This window comes from Meleagris gallopavo, chromosome Z, assembly GCF_905368555.1.
Source record: "Meleagris gallopavo chromosome Z, MGAL_WU_HG_1.1, whole genome shotgun sequence".
Taxonomy (NCBI): domain Eukaryota; kingdom Metazoa; phylum Chordata; class Aves; order Galliformes; family Phasianidae; genus Meleagris; species Meleagris gallopavo.
Genome location: NC_139435.1, coordinates 15,907,352 through 15,923,178, shown reverse-complemented (window position 1 = coordinate 15,923,178; position 15,827 = coordinate 15,907,352).

The following is a 15,827-nucleotide window of genomic DNA, read 5'->3' as shown; positions in this document are numbered from 1 at the left end:
TCTAACATCTTTATCAATGATATACACATTGGGATTAAGTGCACCCTCAGTAAGTTAGTAGATGACACCAAATTGAGTGGTGCAGTTGATATGAAGAAGGAAGGGATTATCATGCAAAGGGACCTAGACAAGCTTAAGAAGTGGGCTCACACGAACCTAAAAGGCCAAGTACAAGGGGCTGCACGTGGGACAATCCCAGATACGTGCACAACTAGCAGAAAAAATCCTTGAAAGCAGCCCTGTCAAGAAGGACTTGGGGGTCCTGGTGGTCAAAAAGCTTGATATGCACTTACTATGTGCACTTGCATCCAGTAAGGACAACAGTATCCTGAACTTCATCCAAAGAAGGCTAGCCAACAGGCAGAGGGAAGTAAGTGCCACACCTCAGCTCTTCCCTTGTGTGGCCCATCTGGAGCACTGCATGCAGGCCTGTGGCCCTCCACAAGCAAGATGTGGAGATGTTGGAGTCAGCCCAGAGAAGGGTCATGAAGATGATCAGAGAGCAGAAACACCTCTCTGTGGCTGGGGTGTTGGAAGGGAGTAGGCTTATAGACCCTTCTAACTCAACTCAAGACTCTGTGATTCCATGATTCTATGAATAATGAACATGATGCAAGTTACAGAATAAGCCAAAACTAGTATAATAAAAAATTACTCAGTCTGAAATAAATACTCTTTTTTTTTTTTGGAATAAAAATGAATCTCTGTTCATGAAGAAATTCTGCAGTGGATCTATGCTGGATGCCCTGTATCGGTTTTGTATAGTATATCTGGTACACTGGATTTTCTATACAAGCTTATTTACTGTTTTTTCAGAGATTTTCTCTATAAGTTTTCAGGACAGATCAGCGAGCATAATGGAAAAGCAGTGCAAGAATCCACTGATACTTTGTAGCCCTGAACTGCTGATGAACTTAGATATTTTGGTCAGAATTGTGCCTACTTGCATGAACACACTATCAGGGATAGCAAGTAGGCACAGTAAATAGTGATGCAGTGGGCATTAGAAACATTCTCCAAGTTTTCCAAAACAGAGTTGTAAGGATATTCTCAATTTGAAGACGCATTCAAATTAAATTAAATAAGTTTAGTTAGCTGAAAACAGCAAAGAAGACTGTGGGGGAAAAAAAAAAAAGACAAAAAGTGGAAAAGATGAATAGTTTCAAATATTTTAAGGTAGATTTAAAAACAAACAAACAACAACAACAACAACAAAAACTGCATTAATTCCACTTAGTCCAGAAAAATGTCAGAATAATTGTGTTGATCCAGCTCCTGGTTTTTTTTGTTTTTTTTTTTTTGAGCAAGGAGTGATATATTTTTACTGCAATAGTATGTAATGTATCACTTTAATTTTGTATTTCATGGCCAAGAATTTCTAAGACTGAAAGCTTACTAAACAGGCAAGTAATGGAAAGTGACTACTTCAGCACTGTGTACAATCCAAGCAAGACTAAAAAAGATTTAATACCTCAGTAGCTCCCTCTCTCTTCCTCTAGTTTTGTAAAGGAACTACACATCTGCTTTGCATAATTCTGATACCTAACTGAACTGGGTCTATGGAACAATTGCATTGAATGTGTCAAATTTATCTCCTCATAGTTATCTTTCAAAAGATCCACAGTCACTTGAAATCCTCTCCCCACGTGTCATATCATATTAATTAGATAAATAGTCTCAGTGACAGAAATCACGCCAAGAAATATACTGCATCCTAGGCTCTTACAGCCCAGTAAATTTACTCTTTAACTCCAAACAAGCCAGACCATACATGACTATCCAAATTTTAAAATTTCTCTCAGAGTGTAATTTAGGGTTTGACAGGCACTACATGAAATTCAAAATGCTCCTGCCTAAATGCGGAGAATACCAAGCTCAGGATCTCGTTTCAGGGTTGAAATATTTTAAGTATAATGAATTGATTTTAGTGTAATCTATTTAGGATTTGGTAAAAACTGAAATTGCCCTATTCTGTTTTTAACACATATCATGTCCATTAAAGCATTACATTCAAACAACTATCATGTATAGAAATGGTATAGGACAACATTTATTTGGAATTAAAATAGGCCATTTAATTTACTTGATGTTTTCCTGTCCACAAATTTAAAAGGCAGTGAAAATTGTATTTATCTTTTATACTAACCATTAAAAAAATATCCAGGGAAATACATTTGAACAAATTAAGCTATGTGTACTGTGATTGTTTGTAGTGTAAAGGGACCTTTCTTTGTGCATGCAATAATGTTATCTTTAGCAGCCTGTCCTGCTTAGCAGAATCACCTTAATTTAGAAATGTAACTGCTTCAAAACAGCTCTCCATGCTTTCTTTTCAAGCAACCATTTTTTTCCTTGTAGGTTTCTGATGACCTTGATGGGTACTATATACTGTTTCTATTGTTCTAGTGCCCCAGTTAGGCTCTCTGATAGTTTGCTGATGTTTTTTTTCTGAGCTGTGTTTATGTGTGATGAAAATTTTGATAAGTTACATATACTTCTACGGTATTACAGGTTAAAATTTTACAATACAACTCATTTAATTCTTTATTTGTTTTACTATTCATGATATGACTGGCTGGTCAAACTGAAGTCAGAATAAAAAAAGAAGAAATAATAAATAACAGTTATTGCTGATAAAGATATATTTTCACTCCTTACTAATTCTTCAATCTATTACACCTTAAAGAACTAGTCTATTAATTTAAAGGATTCTTAAAATTTAAAACTCTTGCATAAAATCCCTTTTATTAAAATTATCAGAAAAAAATATAAGTTATCTACTAAAAGAATTGATAAATTAGTAATTAAATGTATGTTTTTCTTACTCTCGAGGAACCTATCATCTCAATTTTTTTGTTCTGTAAAAGTTTCAGAGTCTAACACTACGATGAATTTCTAATTCAGTAGGCCAAGTAGCTGATTAAACATCATTGATTGCAAACAATGTGGCAAAGGGAAACATTTTATGAAATCAAAACATTAAATCATGTGCTGAATCTTCACTTATACACTCCAAAAGAGGGCAGCAAATGTCTGCCTATGTGGTGCTCTTCAGTTCTGGTCAGCAGTGGTCACTGACAGCAGCTGTGCAGACCTTTTCAATATCAATATTTTAAAAGGCTTGTTTGGTTAGAAAGGAATTTAGGGAAAGGGATGTAAACGGATTGACAAAATTGCAGTATAAAATATTAGGATGAGAAAGACAGTGTATGCTGGACTTCATTTTATTCCGCTCTGGCTCAGAATAGATAAAAAAATATTGAGTGCAATTCAGAATATTATTTCTCAAACACTGTTATGTCCGTATTATATTATGCCGTATTTCCTTCATCCTTTGGCTCCATTAGAACAGCGAAAACCTAGCATAAAAACAGTCAGTCCTTTCAAAGCAAAGATCTGTGCAAGAAGAAAAGAAAAAGGTATGTTTTGTAATATGGATTTGAATTTCTTACAGTATATAAAATGGGATGTAGAACAAATGTATAGCTTCAGAAAGGTTGCACAGAAAAAAAAAAGGATCAAATCAAAACGTTCTTCTGAAGAGTTTATACATTGAGATGAAAATGCTGCTTCTTCACAGAGGAAAACATGAAAAATAGCAGATACATAAAAACATTGTGGAAGATTTTACTGTTCACACTCCTCTTTCTGCTAAAGATAGTATGCTAACCCTCACCACCAAAAAACCAAAAAAATCAAAAACAAAAACTTGGATTTCTGGGAACCCTTGGATATTTTGGATTTTTATTTTTATTTTTATTTTCAAATGTAGAGTGATTTTTTTATAGTACAGTCTTTTGGAATTAATGACACAATATGTTGAAGATGTTTTACCTCACATTGATTGAGAGACATTTCATAGAAGTGTATAGAAATGGCTCACAAGGATAGAAGGTAATGTCAGAAGGCATATTGTGCATTATGAATAAAACACCTTGAAATGTGTACATGTTGGAAAAATCTTGTAGTGCTGAAGTGTTTGAATTCTATGCATTTGTTCAGTTGCCTGACAATTTATTTTACTACTGAACTGGAATATAGCCTAAAAAATGTCAAGGATGCTATGTTTAGTATGTTAGAAGGCTCTCAGCCTATCCATTTTTAGTCTGTTTTTCAGTGTATTCATATTATGTGTCTCCTGTAAAAGCATTTGGATTTTTTGAAAGTTAATTCACTTGTTATTTGGCTGAAGGTTTCTGGAATAACCTCAGATTTCTATCTAAAATGTTCAGAGTAAAGCTAAATTCAGACTTAAAGCAGGTCACTTGGGGCCTTATCCAGCTGAGATTTACAAACCCACAGAAATGGAGATTTCACAACATGTCTGGGCAACTCATCCAGTGTTGGGGAAGAATTGTCTGTATGTCTATCTAGGATTTTCCCTTACTAGATTTTTATCTATTTCTACTTCTTTCACTGTGCACTTCTCAGAATAGTCAGCTTATTGACTCCTCTTCGTGTCTCACGAATTCAAGTTATTTATTAAAGAAATCTGTGTTTTCTATGATCTAAAATGACGCCATGTAAAGGACATCTGTAATGACAAAAAAGATCTATAAGATTATTAGATATAATAGCAATGGAAAGTTTTGGCCTCATTTATGTTCAAGAGGAAAAAGAAAAATATTACTTCAAAAAACCGTAAACACTATGGTGTCTGATGATTTTCTGTCACTGATCCCCACTAAATATCAAGTACCTGCCAAGAACATGAATAGATAGGCTAAAACACTTGTCAAGTTCTTTATTTCATATCAATTTAACCTGAAATCTTTCAAGAGTTGGCTAGTGATTTGAGTGCTACTTAAGGTTAGAAAACCCAAGAAGGAAAATAAAGACTGTGCTGGAAAATTAGAAAAGTGAAAATATGGTGTCTGTATTTCTAAAACGAAAATGAGCTGATGGAGAATTATAGTCCTGAAATACTAACTCCAGTTCATAGGATATTCCTAGAACAAAAATTAATTGCAATGGATTACATGCATTTGGAAAAAAAAAAAAAAAGGCAACAGAGATAGTCTCTGGTTGGTCAAGAGCAAATTGTATCAAATTGGTGTTATGTTCTATTCCAGGATTAAAAGGGACCTGAAGAATGTAGAGAAGCCTACATATACCCTATATTCTGACTTTGGTGAAGCTTATGTTACATGCAGCTTCTCTATGTGCAGACTGGGAATCACAGGCAAAGTGAAAACAGTCAATAGCAGCAGCTTTCAGTTGAAATTAAAGCATTTTTGGGGATGGAAGAGCTTTCTAGAGTGTTAACATTAATTTTTAATTTATGAGCTGAATGATAAAATGGAAAGGATGGTGATCCCATTTGATTTTTTTTTCTGAGATCGGAAGACTTCAAGAATGCTAAATTAGGGAATTAAAATTCAAAGTCATCCTGAAAGATTGGATTAGAATATTATTCGGTAGAGAAAAAAAATTCCCAGGTGATCAGAAATGTTCAATTTCATGGAGAAAACCAGGTAGAAATTATTTCAAAAATTCCCAGGGGTTACTGTGAATCACTGGTTGAGTAGGAGTCAATAATATTATTTTGAGAAAAGACAAATACCATATGTAGATATGTAAAAAGATGTATGTATAGCATGAGAAAATCCTTCTGCTCTGTTTAGCTGCAATTAGACATCCAGGTAAGAAAACAGCACTTCAAGAGAATTGTGGACTATTCCAGTAGTGGCTGAAATGGACTCAAGAATTATAAAGCTGTAGAAAATTTGACCATTAAAAAAAGATTGAATGAACTGGGATTACTCAGTTTAATGAAATTTGAGAATGATGACCTTCAGATATACATAGACTAGGAAGAAATATGCTGTCTGTACCCATGATAAGCAGAAAAAGGAGATCATAGCCTAAACTGTAACAAGAGAGATCTAGTTTAGATATTAGGGAGACAAGTCAAGTAGTAATGAGGGTGAAGCACCTAAACCTTTCAAAAGACTGTGGAATCCATTAGAGGATTCGAATGGATTAGGCAAACATTTGGCAAGAAGGACATAGAGCTGAATGAGTATGCCCTGGGATAAGAAGATTTGGTGAAGAGCAGCAGGGAGAACATCCCCAGAGAGCAGTTATGGGACTAAAGGCATTTGTTTTCAGACTGATTCTCCAAATGATGGAAAACTTCAGATTTCTTTATATCATGTAACTCTTAGAGAGCTCTTTCTGATAAATGTTACTCTGAAATAAATTCACATATTAATTTATGCAGAGAAGAAGGTCAATTTTCTAATAAATAGGTTTAAGTTATTAGTGAAACTTCAGCTAAAACAAATGGACCCTCACCCTATTGTTTAGAAATTAAAATTGTTTTTTTTTATTCCTTAATTTTTCATTTATAAAATCATTGCTTTTAATATTTACTTCAATATTTTTTTAATTCTCATTGTGTAGCTAAATAAATGTAAACAAAATGCTTATGTTGCTACTGCAACTAATTGTAATATTAAATTGTCTCTGTGAATGGAATTTTATTTTCTTGGTGGTATTCTGTCAGCAATTTTCCTGCTGTTTAAAAGATCAGAGTCTAATGGGATTAAGGTAGATAATCAAATCTCAAACTGGAATCTGAGTATGAGGTTTAGATGCCTGCAGAGTACTTCCTTACTGAATATGAATTAAAGGTATAAAGTGCTTAGAGTAGGAAAAAAAAAAAATAGAAGATTTTTTTTCACACTGTGATGTTGCTTCAGACCTCTTAATAAGGAATTTGGATTTTTTTTTTTTTTAATTTTATTTGAGGCATTAGAAAACTGAATAAATCCAGCTTATTATACAGTGCCTGTGATTGAAATTCAAGGGATAAAACAGAACAGCATAAAATGGAATAGACAAGGAAAGGAAAGGAAAGGAAAGGAAAGGAAAGGAAAGGAAAGGAAAGGAAAGGAAAGGAAAGGAAAGGAAAGGAAAGGAAAGGAAAGGAAAGGAAAGGAAAGGAAAGGAAAGGAAAGGAAAGGAAAGGAAAGAGATGAAAAGAAAAGGAAAGGAAAGGAAAGGAAAGGAAAGGAAAGGAAAGAAAAGAAAAGAAAAGAAAAGAAAAGAAAAGAAAAGAAAAGAAAAGAAAAGAAAAGAAAAGAAAAGAAAAGAAAAGAAAAGAAAAGAAAAGAAAAGATACAAAAAGAAAAGAAAAGAAAAGATACGAAAAGAAAAGAAATGAATAATTCAGTTGCAGGGGAATTTCAGAATAATTCAGTTGCAAGGGACATTCAAAGACCATCTATTCCAACTGCCTGACCACTTCAGGGTTAACTGAAAGTTAACTTTTACTATGAGGGCCTTATGCAAATGCCTCTTTAACAGTGACAGGCATGGAGTATTAACCATCATTTCAGGAAGTCTGTTTTAGTTTTTGAACACCCTTGTGGTAAAGAAATGTTTCCAAACGTCCATCCAGAACCTCTTGTTGCACAGCTTTGAGCAGGTGCTGTTCCTGTGGGGAACAGGCCTGGCACCTCACTCTGCTTCCTGTACTCAGGTAGCTGCAGAGAACAGAGAGGTCACCTTTTATGCTTTTCTTCTCCAGATTGGTCAAATTAGGCATCTTCAGCCTCTTCACACAGAACATGACTTCCAGCCCAGCCCTACCAGCTTTGTTGTACTCCCATGGATGCTTTCAAGTGTCTCAGAATCCTTTTATGAACTACATACATAGTGTTCAAGGTGAGGTCACAGCAATGCTAAATACAGTGGCTCTTTTGGCCAACTAGTTGTGCTGTGTTCAGTGCACACCACAATGCATTTTGCCCTCCTGCCTGCTCACATATACTGGTGGCTCATGCTGAGCCTGCTGTCACCATCACATTCAGGTTCCTTCCTTCCACACTACTCCCCACACACTCACATCCCATCCACGCTTGTGTCTGCACTGATCTGTCCCAGGTGCAGCATCTGGCATTTTCCTTTGTTGCATTTCATGCTGTTTACGATTGTCCAACTTTATGGCAAAGAACATTATTCTGAGGATCATAGAATCATAGTCATAGAATCGCCAAGGTTGAAAAGACCCACAGGATCATCCAGTCCAATAGTCAACCTATCAATATGACGCAATCTGTTTGCACCCGAAATTCTTAAAATAGTATTGAATACTTTGCTGTATTCTTTTGATTACTGTTGATGGTTTTGACTCTCTCATCTAAAAGAGAATTCTAGGCTGTCAATCTTATCCTGTCAATCAATATCAGAACTGCTATCTGTACTGTTTGTCTGTAAACTGAAACACAGTGACAGACAGAAGACAAACTTTGGAGATTGTAGGCATCTGGAAATTGTCTTTTGTGCTCCATTTGGAATGCTCTTTAAGCAAGCCTTCTGTAATGCATCTTCCACGATTGCTTCACTGCTTTCTCCCAATAGAAATATCGTTTTCTTAAAATAAAAATATAAAAATAATTGCACTCATGTAAATGATTATTATCATATTTATAGTTAAGATCAGTAAAGGAGTAAAAGCCTTCCATAATTTTTATGGAGAGAAGCACATAGTATACTTGTTCTTCATTCTTTAAATACGTTTGATCCAGAATAGATTCACTCAATGTCATATTTTTATTCTCATAGATAGGAACCTTTATGAGCAAATCACTTGCCTTCAACTTGCTGCCTGATTACAATGCCTACGGGCCCAGGAGCACAACACAGAGTGAAGACTTAAGTCCATGCAGCATTTGAATACCTCCAAAGAATAGACTCCACAGTCTCTCTGGACAGCCTGTGCCACTGCACTGTTATGTGCACAGCAAAGTGCTTCCTGATACATTGATGGAACCTCTTTGTTCAGTTTGTTCCTGTTGTTTCTTGTCCTGGCACAAGGAGAAGAGTGTGGTTCTATCCACGTTGGTGTGATCCCTCTGAACCTCCTCCTAGCTGAACAATCCCAGCACTCAGCATTTCAGCACAGACAGAAATCAGTTAATGTAAAGTCTTCTGCAGATGTTCAATATGGTGAATCTGGTGTTTACTTAATTATTATCATGAAAGTAGACACTTTTACATTATTTCTATTCCCAGATCATCTCAATCATTATGAGGAGGATCAGGAGAATGGAGATCAAGCTTTTTCTTTTCTTTTTTCCCTGATCTTTTATTACCCTTTGTGCATGTAAGAGCCATTACTTTAGCAGCATCTATATGAGCAGACCATACTAAATGATCACTATGTGTACAGGCATTGGCTAAAATTTGGGATACAGTTTTGATGCTATGATACTATACTGGTTTTCTGGCTATGTACTTTATGTTTTATGCATTGTATAGCCTTTTGAAATTGCTTCTTTTGTTGTTATTGTTGTTTTCTAACTTCTCCATCAGGCTTACAATAAACTTCCTAACAGAAGCACGGGCTTGCTTTTCCCTTTACATGGCCTTTTATAACCTTTCAATTTTTCAGTTTCATCCCAAATATTGTGGAGATCAATTCAGTCTTCTTTTTATATTAATAATTTATTCATTACAACTTGTCTGACAGATGCAGGCTTTCAGCCTCTCCTCACAGGAGAGAACCTCTGGTCCCATCATTATCTTGTTGGCCCTCTGTTTTACTTTCCAGTATATTTTCATGTCTCTTTTACACTAGCAGGCCTAGAACTAAACAGTACTCTAGTCACAGACTCATCAATGCTGAGTAAAGTGAAAAGATCACCTCTCTTGACCTACTGGTGATACCATGCCTGAATTCCAGTCTTAGTATGGAGTAGCATAATGTATTTCAACTTCAGCATAGTTGTTCATAATTTCCAACTGATGTTCCTTTTGCAGCTGTTTAGTACTCACGTAACTTTTCCATAGCCATGACTTTTTGCCTGAGATGCACTGCTGTAAGAAAATACAGCGTAACAATCATAGAATATTGTTAAATATCATCTAGTTCCAACAGCCTTACCATGGGCAGGGTTGCCATTCACCAGATCAGGCTGCCCCAGGCCTCATCCAACCTGGCCTTCAGCACTTCTGGGGATGGGGCATCCACAGCTTCTAGGGGCAGCCTGTGCCTGTGCCTCACCACTGTGATGATTGATTGTTTCTTTTTTTCCAAAAAACATGATTTATTTTATCTGTCTAGTGGCCAAATAATATTCTTAGCATAAAGTACTCTTCTCAGTTCCTTTTTTTTTCAGCCCTGTCCCTGTGCCAATGCAGACTGCCTGACGTTCCTGTTTTCTTAATCAGGAGATAACATTTATCAATGAGAGAAGAAATACTTGCATTTATTTTCCAGAGAACATAACAGATGATCTTAACTTCTTTTACGTAAAAATATATACTCCATGCTAACAATAAGGTTTCTTCTCATGTTTCTCATTTTTCCTCTTGTGTCTTTAAGTTTTCGTACTGACTGGATGTAAGAACATATTACTAAATAAAAGTAAAGTTCACAGACAGAATTCACAGACAGATGTAGTGACTTATACTGAATCCCACAAAACTAAGTAGATATGGATAAAGCTTTGTTGTGGTGATTACATACTTAATCACTCAGATGTGAGCTCAGTTCTTACAAATCAAGAGAAACTTCACTGATACTCTCAGAGTGTTGTGTGTGCTCTTAAGATATGTCGTACAATGTAATTTGTACAATAATAGCACTGAGGCAGAAAAAAGGGAAGATCAAATCAATAACAGAAGTGGTAACTGTCAGGATTTAAAATGTGATTTAAGGTGGACTAGGCCTCAGGAGAAGAAAAACTGAGTAGAAAACTTATTCTGTCACCTTAGAAATAATGCTCCACGTAATTAAATTTTTGATTGATTAGTATTCTTTACCTTGTAGCTTTGTGACATATATAGAGCTATACTGATATTTTCTGAGGATTCATTCCATAGTTCAGCATCCGAAAACTGCAGACCCCATGCAGTATAATTGTGCAGGAGTATTTTTCACATCACCACATTCATAGAGTAAAAACTTTGCAGAAGGGGTAGAAGTGTTTGGCATCACTACTGTGTAAGGAGGAACAAAAGCTGCGTGATGGGATGCTGTCCTTGACACAAAATGTTGTGCTCTGTGTAATATATCTCTTCAGGATACATGTATACTGAGTACATGAGTTTACCAAAGTATGGGAAGGATAATGAATACAGACTCAATTTATATCTCATATTAATTAGTAAGTTCTTATACACAAAAAGCTAGAACTTAGAGATATAGATTAAAATTGTTTTAGAGGCACTGTACATTCAGGACCAGAAAGATTATGCTGTGCAGTGGCCTGAAAGCACAGACAGATATACTTAGTCTATCATTAAAAGAAACTGAAATCTAAATTCCAAAAATATGAAGTTGTTTATATCACACAGCAGTGTTATTCAGCTTTTCATCAGTTATCCCAATGCCACACGTGAATGGTAGCAGTTTATAAGAGTGTGCATCTTGTCCTGCCTGTTCTGCATTTTCTAACAGAGCATTTTACATTCAGTATCCTTTGGGTGCCTGTTGGGATTGCATATAACCATGCTGCAGTCGTGGTTTCTGTGAGCATTCCCCTGCTGATGTACACAAGCCAATTGATGACAACAGTCTTATTGCACCTTTTGTGGTGATATTACTGATTGGATGATCTCTTCCTGTTTTCTACCTCCACCTTTTCCCTCATCATTTTGCAGCCCTTTTCCCCCTTTCTGAGTTAAGTGTTCCCTGATTACAGATTAACTCTGGTGAGTCTTCTGGAACGTAGGCAATTTGCTCAACTTTGAATGTCATGTGTACAGATTTAAAGTTATGATGATGATTGCACATTTAGGTTGAAAGTATTTTGCACCTCCATTCATTGCTTATTCAAGTCTTATAAATAAGAAATTTTGAAATGCAGTTCTTCTCTTCTGCTGTTGATTGACTGAGCCCCCTGAGGCATAACTGTCTCCAGAGGACTTAATGAGATGACAGACTGTACGGTTGTAGCAGACACGTCGTGAACATCAGCACTGGGTGCATAGTTACAGTCCATAGATGCGATAACATTTACCATCTGTATGAAGAAGCAGTGTAATTTATTGAAACAATGCAGGTAACAAGGCATTGTAAGTATCGCTTTTCTCCCTTTCATTTGTCCCCTTTTAATGTTGATTGCAGGATTTCAACTAGCCATTGGGCCAACAGTAGGTCTGACACATGCTGTGTGTCCTTTTTAGGAAGATTGTTAATGATAGATCATAGCTATTTCTTCACCATGTTCTCAGTCCAACTTTTGTTTAGTGACTGACAAGTCTGCTGCTTTCATTGAGACAGATGGCAATATGGAAAGTCTCAGCAACTGAGTGAGATCTTTTGTTTCCTTGAAGGCTGCATTCCCAAAGACAATAATGCAAGTACGAGTGAGGGTCCTCTGATATTTATTTCTCTACAGAATCTGTACAGAAGAGTAAAACAAATGCAATACTCTCCCGGTGTGAGCCCTTTGCAAGGGATAGTCTGTGATGTTCTTGACATAGTCTTCATAATAGTCACACACACCTATTATGAGTTTTAATAAGATATACTATTAGAACCACTATTAAGGAGGACATTCAACTCTAGAAACTAGATATAACTAAGAGTTAATGTGGAAGACTGAGAAAGCTGCCATCAGCTGAAAATGAATCCTAATTGTGGTCAGTTTAACACAAATTCAAGCCAGAACTGACCAAGAGAGAGCACATGATGAAATGAGGAATTAGAATCATTGTGCACCAAAGAGTAGCAATGTATCCTCCTTGGAGGCACCACTTAAATATAGCAATATATTTTGATGATGGCTAAGTTTCTTTCTTACTTGATTATAAAAATCAATTATAAAGCTCAGTTTCATAAAGTGTTTAGAGATAAATTATGCTCTGTCATTGCAGTGCAAGTCATTAACAACATTAACTATCCTTACCACTCCAAAGCTATATTATTTTACATCAGTTACAGACAAAGAGCGAAACAGGGCATCAGGATAAACTAACACTTTAGACTCTAATACTAGTAGAGAAAGCTTTATGAAGACCTTTAGACTGAAGGACTTATTAGGCGTCATTTTAAGGAGGACATCCTTTAGAAGTCCCACAGATTGATGTTCTTCAGTTTGTAGCATCTCTTTTCTCACTCCTTCACCTCCATGAATGAGAAAAAGGAATAAAGTTTGGAAGATAATATCTCAGAGAATTATAATTTTTATATAGTTTTTATATTCTGAGATTCCATATTATAAAAATGCTACTTTTATAAGATTTAAAGAAAGGCAGCAAAAATTTCACTTCCTCTGAACTTTTTTTTTTTTTTTTATTTAATACATTCCATGAGATTATAAATCCTACAGGATATTTTGTACTTCAAGAACAGTTATTTAAGAAATCACAGCATGCATTTTTGTTTCAATGTAATTTATCTTTACCTTTGTGTCTTTGTTGATCTTTAATGATAATTTTTAATCTTCAACAATCTATCATTTTATTGAAGTGGAAAACAGAATTCTCTGCAGTGGTAAAACTCTTGATATGGAAAAGGATAATTTTTCAAAATCCCTAGGAATTTTGAAATCGAGCTTTACAGTGCTGTTCTCACTGATACTTTCATTAACACTAAACTGCTTCACTGAAAAACACTTTATTCTTTACTCCACCGTATAAGGAAAGGCTTACACTGACCAAAAGCTCTACATCCAGTTTAAAGTATTACGTATCCACATTTGCAGCTCAGTATTTATATTAATAAAACAAGAGTATGGATTATCTCAGAATAGAACAAATTCCTTTTACTTTTATGAACTAATATCAATAAGTGCAGTACTGGAAGAATTGATTCCTTCCACAATTGACTGCAATTTCAGTCTGTGTCATGGCCTATTTCACCTTTATTGCACAATATAATCTGACCCCAGCTGAATTTCTTCATCACTATTGGATTTACTGACTCCATTCTTTTTGTCAGGGTTTGCCATGTGTCCATTCTGTCTTGGAGAGTTTTTTTGTTGTGGATTACTTCTTATATATTTTTTTTCACTCTCTGCTTTGTCTTACCTGTTTGTGTTTTCGTCACAATTTTCCTCACGCCTTGGCACATGCTCCTCTCCTGACAGCCTGACAGTCTTCCAACTACATGGTATGCATCCTGGCAAGCTATAAGAGCTCCCACTATTCCATTTAAAAATGCTAGAGATTGCTTTTGTGATGTTCAAATCGCTTATTCAAAACCCAGATTTTTACCCACATCATGCAGTTTAATATCCAGCTCACTTGTGAAAATTTTGCAGATAAAAATTGTGGTGGAAAGGAGAAGTAAGCATCTCAAAAGAATACAGCATAACTCAAACTCTTAAAAACCCTATCAATTTGTGATAGAGAAAATATCAGTGATTTTTTTTTTTTTTTGGTGTAGCATGCAAGAAATTGCCAACTACTTATCTTAAAACTAGTCCTAAGATCATGAATGTGACTTAATAGCTGAAAAGTTTCACATTTTGCAAAATCTGAATACTTGTATAATATATGCTAAGGCTGCATATAGAATAACATTTTAAACTAAATCCAATTTGGAGAGAGTAAAAACAACTTCAGTTGCATACACTGCAGACAATGAAAAACTGATTGTATTCCCCATGGTGCTTGCACAATAAAGATGTTCCAGATCTTGTGAACAGCATCAGCTTTTCATCTGTCCACTCCTGCTTCTTTTCCATGCCCTTCACCCTGTACTCTGTTCAAAATTTTTTTTTGTTTCCATGAACCCTCTGGTGCTCTGAACACGGAGTGGGTAAGCTTGCTATCTATCAACTGGCATTTCAGTTTACAGACTAAATACATGCTTATGATTTTACACAGGATTTACATACTGGGTGTTTGATCTTGACCTCTCCTGAGTCCTGGCTCATGGCAACTATGTCACCTTTGTAACATACCTAGAACTAAGCTTGGGTTTGGTATTTCTTGAACTATCAACTGGCATTGCAGAACTCTGTGCAGGCTTAAACTGACTTTTTTAAACATGTTAATTAGTGATTATAATCTTCAAATTTATTTATTTATATATTAACATAAATTATTAAATGTACCTCTTTATTTATCAATTAAATCACATTATCACAGAACTGCAAGGGCTAGAAGGGACCTCTAGAGGTAATCCAGTCCAATCCCTTTGCCAAAGTGGGCTCCCTACAGCAGGCTGCACAGGTAGGCAACCAATCTTAAATACCTTCAGAGGAGACTTCACAACCCCCATGGGCAGCTGGCTCCAGTGTTCCGTCACCATTACTGTGAAGATATGGTTATGATTATTGGTATTGTAATACCTGAGACTTCCTTGTGATGAAGAAACTGTATAATTCTTACTAAAAGTCTATAATCTGAGGGGATATAGGGGATATCATCCAGATTCTTTTCGAGAAGGCAGTTGAATAGAGCTGCAGTATATCACATCAGGAAAAAGACTAGAATCCTGTGTCTATTATTTCCCCTTTTTCATCTAATGGCCTACTGACCCAAAAAAAAAAAAAAAAAAAAAAAAATTTATTCTTTTGAATGTCAAGCACAGCTAGATTAACTTCTAAAACACTGATTTTAAAATAGTAGTGTGGTTTCAAGACAAACAATTTTTTACACCTTTACTTTTTGTTCAGCATATTTAACCAGTCTACAGTTCAATTTCTCAGCCAAGCAAACAAATTTACATTGAAAAAAAAAAAAAAAAGCTGCTTTAGTGAAAATTAATTGGGGAACATTTATTCCCATCTTTCTGGAATAGACTTCTGATGAATTGCTATCCATTCTGGGTCACTTATAGAACCAATTCAGTTTAAAATGACCTTAGTTATTATTGCTATTGAAGATTTTAAGGTTACTAGTCAACTTGTTTCAGTATCTCA